The sequence below is a fragment of the Brassica oleracea genome, chromosome C7 (genome assembly GCF_000695525.1).
Source record: "Brassica oleracea var. oleracea cultivar TO1000 chromosome C7, BOL, whole genome shotgun sequence".
NCBI classification, from domain to species: Eukaryota; Viridiplantae; Streptophyta; class Magnoliopsida; order Brassicales; family Brassicaceae; genus Brassica; species Brassica oleracea.
Window position 1 is genome coordinate 1,863,936 of NC_027754.1, and position 4,961 is coordinate 1,868,896.

Consider the following 4,961-nt stretch of genomic DNA (forward strand, 5'->3'; position numbering starts at 1 on the left):
AAGCCCCCCCCCCCCAGTTCGTTGAGAGAGATGAAGTTGATCTCTATGAATTTTACGAAGAGGGTTTATAAGAAAATGGATTCAGTGCTTTTACATTTGACGACCCAGGCGAATAGTACATTTACTAGACGAGTTGACTGGTGAACTCATGCCTAGGACGCGAGTTGTACTCTCGCTAGAAGGGTATAGTATGGAATCAACTAAACTCGTGCCTGGAGAAAGGCAAGTTTACTAAACTCGTGCCTGGAGAAAGGCAAGTTTACTAAACTCGTGCCTGGAGAAAGGCAAGTTTACTAAACTCGTGCCTGGAGAAAGGCAAGTTTACTAAACTCGTGCCTGGAGAAAGGCAAGTAGTACTTTTCTAGACGAGTTGGCTGGTGAACTCATGCCTAGGACGCGAGTCGTACTCTCGCTAAGGGAGTTTACTATGGAATCATCCCCAGAAGCAGTAACTCGGCCAGTAACTCGTGCCTGAGCGAGGGAGAGTAGATGTACTCTTGTTAGGCGAGTTGAGTGTAAACTCGTGCCTGGAGAAAGGCAAGTAGTACTTTTCTAGACGAGTTGGCTGGTGAACTCATGCCTAGGATGCGAGTCGTACTCTCGCTAAGGGAGTTTACTATGGAATCATCTCCAGAAGCAGTAACTCGGCCAGTAACTCGTGCCTGAGCGAGGGAGAGTAGATGTACTCTTGTTAGGCGAGTTGAGTGTAAACTCGTGCCTGGAGAAAGGTAAGTTTACTAAACTCGTACCTTGAGAAAGGCAAATTTATCAAACTCATGCCTAAGAACTATAGCTCGGCGAGTAACCCATGCCTAGTAAAAGAAAGGTTTACGAAACTCGTACTTGATATAAAGCGAGTTGACGGTAACTCATGTCTAGAAAAATGTGAGTTGAATGTAAACTCATGTCTAGTAAAAGACGAGTTTATTCAACCCGTTCCTAGTAAAAGACGAGTTTACGACTAACTCCTGCTTAGTAAAAAGCAAGTTTGTAAACTCATTCCTAGGAAAGGCAAGTTATACTCGTGCCTTAGCGTAAATACCTAGACAAGAGTTGAAATACAACGAAGCCTGAAAGACAAAGTCATACCTAGTAATAGGCGAGTTATGGAAGATGCGGCTTCGACGAATGACGCGACCAGAATCTCGCCTCGGTTACTCGGCAATGGAGATGAGTGAATTGTATTTGGGCCAATATAAGAACTAAGGCCCATTTAGGATTCACTCGGTAGACGCTTGCGAGTTCTTCATGCATTTCTCTATGGTGACGACAAAAGGGTTGCTAGCGACGACTGCTTCGATGGTTTTGTCGCCAAGAACAAATGATGAATAACGAAATGAGACACCGAGCCGGATTTGCCGAGACGCCGAGCAGGATTTGCCGAGGCGCCGAGCCGGATTTGCTGAGGCGCCGAGCAGGATTTGCCGAGACATCGAGCAAGTGGTCGTGATATCATGTTGGACTTCTGGTTTTTAGTCGGAATGAACTTTTGTTCAGCAACAACCTGATTAGGAGCGTGCATGAGCTCAAGACCGGTGCCGTGAAGACAACACAAGAGCTTTGTCAAAAGCTCTGTGAAGAGCCTATCGCGAGGCGGTGCACTGGAGTCTTGAGTAACCGCGTGAGCATGAGCCGGTTACTGCATGATCATTCGTTTCCGAGAAGCAAGACCTTGCTTGACGAGCAAGGAACAAATTCTTAAAGATATTTTATGAAACTCCGAGTAACCTGGTGACGAGGAAGTGTTGACGAGATCACATGGTTCCGGAGGTCAACAACTGTGTCGAGTAAAAGCACATGACGGAGGTGACGTGGCTAGGCTGTTGTTCTACGTCATACCATACGAGCTCGAGCTTCGTTTTGACTGTGACGAATGATGGGATGAGATGAGACGAACTTCGAACTGAGGTGCGTGAGAAGGGCTCTAAGTCACGGCGGCGGCGAGAGACAGATCTGGTATCAGCTTAATCTCGAGGAGAGACTTGACGAGGAGACGTCTTTGTAATCGAGGAGAACGTGGTGAAGGAGCTCAAACTCTCGGGAACGAGATGCTGAGGAAACGATCGTGACAAACCTGATGAGACGTTGGGACTTTCGAATATCATGCCTTGATCCCAGCAAGTCGCAAGCTTGATGGTGAAGTCCGGAAAAGAAAAGAGCTGAATTCGCCATTGATGGAGCTCAAGCTTGAGCTGAACTTCCAAGCCGTTTTTTTTTTTAAATGATGGCGTTATGGTGTTGATAACTTGACGAGTTCATGGACAGAGGCAACTTGATTCTTAGAGTTGATGAAGATTAACCCTTAGAGCATAAGATTTTAGCCGGATAGAGCTTAAGTCGGTGAAGCTTTTAGTCGGCATAAACTTTGTGACGAGAGACAGTGAAAGCTATCGTTGAGGTGCCGAGCAAGTTGATGAAAATGAAGCTTCACGCTCGCGCGCTCTTGTCGGACGTGTCTCCTTAGTGGGCGACTAGACGAGTTGCAAACGGCTTGTGGATTCAGCGAAGTTGACGGAACTTCAAGTCGGCGGTCTTGTTTTAGCCGTGACGAATGAAGGAGCTTGAAGTCACGCAACGTTGGCTAGTGCCGAGTAAATCACATGACTGTCGTTCCGAGTTGAAACGCATGAGCTCGAACCTTTGTAAAAGATACACCGTTGGTGGAGACCTCGTCATGACAAATAACATAGCTCAACTCTGCTTTCAGCGTTCTGGTTGTGACGAGTGGTGACGTTGCCGACCAAAAGTGCGAAGAGTTCTTTCCAAGGTCACCGACTACAAGCTTACTGTCGCTCAAAGTGCATCACAACTTCACGCTTGACTTTGGATTAAAACTTTTCCAAATAACGAGTGCTTGAGCTTGCCTTTGCCGATGAGATGCTCGCAGTGTCGCGTAACGGAGGTTGAAGTTGGCGGCGAGAGACGAAGCTGGTTGGTGGTGATCTTTTTGTCGGAGACAGCCCGTTACTCGCAGCCGTGACGTCTTGTTGATGATGGTGTCTTGCATATATAAGGCGACGTGATCAACTGATGATAGCCGAGTAAATGAGTTAGTGGAGGTAGCGTAATCCCATGAAGAACTCTAGCTAGAAGCGGAATCATGAGCTGAGGAGTTGGTGAGAGCTTTTAGTCGGCAGCGAGAGACAGAGCTGGGCTAGATGTACCACCGAGTCGATCTCGAGGAGGGTCTAAAGCAAGTAATTGGCAAGTTCGTCAAGCTCCGAAGATGTGTATGACGGAGTGGTCCATCCTTCATGAGAATTAACTGACGAGCTCTCAGCATCGAGCACGGCCGAGCAAAATAATATGCTGAGGAAGTTTTGACGTTGACTTGTGCCGAGTAAAGCGCATGAGATACGAGCTCGAGCTTCGTTTTGTTTGGCGCATGAGTTCGAGCCTTTGGATATGAAGCCTAGTAACGAGTCTTGAGTCGGCAATCAGCAGCCAGTGATGGAGCTTGAAAGCATTATCAATGCTTTCATGATTCATGTGAAAGATGAGTTTACTCGGCTTGCAAAGGTCTCTAACTCGCGTTGTGGAGATGACGAAGCAAAAACTCAAGTGGGCCCATAGACCAGTCGAATTGTCTCCTCTTTTTATATATCAAAGTGGGCCTGAAATGATATACACTTGGGCTCCACCAGAGTCGATTGCCTGTGTGGTACACGTTGGGTCCTTAGGATTCTCATTAAGCAAATCCTCGGCTTGATGATTATACCAACTTGAATTGATTTTTCTTTTTATTGCCGAGGGAAATAAAGTATGGTAGGTACACTCCCTTCTTTTTTTTTTTTTTTTTTTTTTGAACTTTATGATATTTTAGTTGTGAAGACAAATACAAGGGGGTACATAGAAAGACAAATCATATCAAGGAGACGTGAGTCATGCCAGATGCTGGTGGGTATCCATATTTGGTGACGACAAAACGGTCAAGTGACGACTAAATGGTCGAGTGACGACAAACATCCAAGTGACGAGAAACGGCCAAGGTGACGACCAAATGGTCAAGTGGGGACAAGTGACGACTAAACGGTCGAGCGACGACAGAACGCTTAAGCGACGACAGAACGGTCAAGTGTCGAGCGACGACTAAACGGTCGAGCGACGACTAAACGCTCAAGCGACGACAGGACGGTCAAGTGTTGAGTGACGACTAAACGGTCGAGTGACGACCAAATGGTCGAGTGACGACAGAACGCTTAAGCGACGACAGAACGGTCAAGTGTCGAGTGACGACTAAACGGTCGAGCGAAGACTAAACGCTCAAGCGACGACAGAACGGTCAAGTGTCGAGTGACGACTAAACGGTCGAGTGATGACCAAATGGACTTCGAGTTCAATTTTTTTTTTTCGAAGATACTTCCCCATGCCCCACGGTGGGCGCCAATTGTTTGAACCAAAATCGGTGCTGTGCAGGAGATAGACAGATTTCGATGGTGGGGTTAGGAGAGGTCTTCATGCTGAGCTTGAACTGGATGGATGGAGAGTAAGAGAGGATAAAAGGGGTTAAATGATTATGGCTGGACCCGGTGAAGGGATGCCTACGTACCCCAAATGAGGATCAAGCCAATCGTAGTTCTACAACGATGGGATCACAAGTGCTTAGATGAAAGCATGTGGAGAGATGTTTCTCTCTCTAGAAATAGAGAAAGGGTGGAAAAGTGGCCAAAAGGATCCCTCTCAAAGGAGGGGTTTCTCCTTATTTATAGAAGGAAGAGGTCTAGGGTTTCCTAGTGACCTCCTTTTAAATGGGCTGAGCCCATTATCTTATAAGCCTTGTTGATTCTAATAAAAGCGTCTTTAGTCACCCCATTCGACTAAGCCCCTCCACTCCTCGTTACGCGCAAGGTAATGGCCAGGCAGAATCCTCCAATAAACTCATCATCGATGGCATTAAAAAGCGCCTGGATCTGAAAAAGGGTCACTGGGCCGACGAGCTCGATGGGGTCCTATGGAGCCAT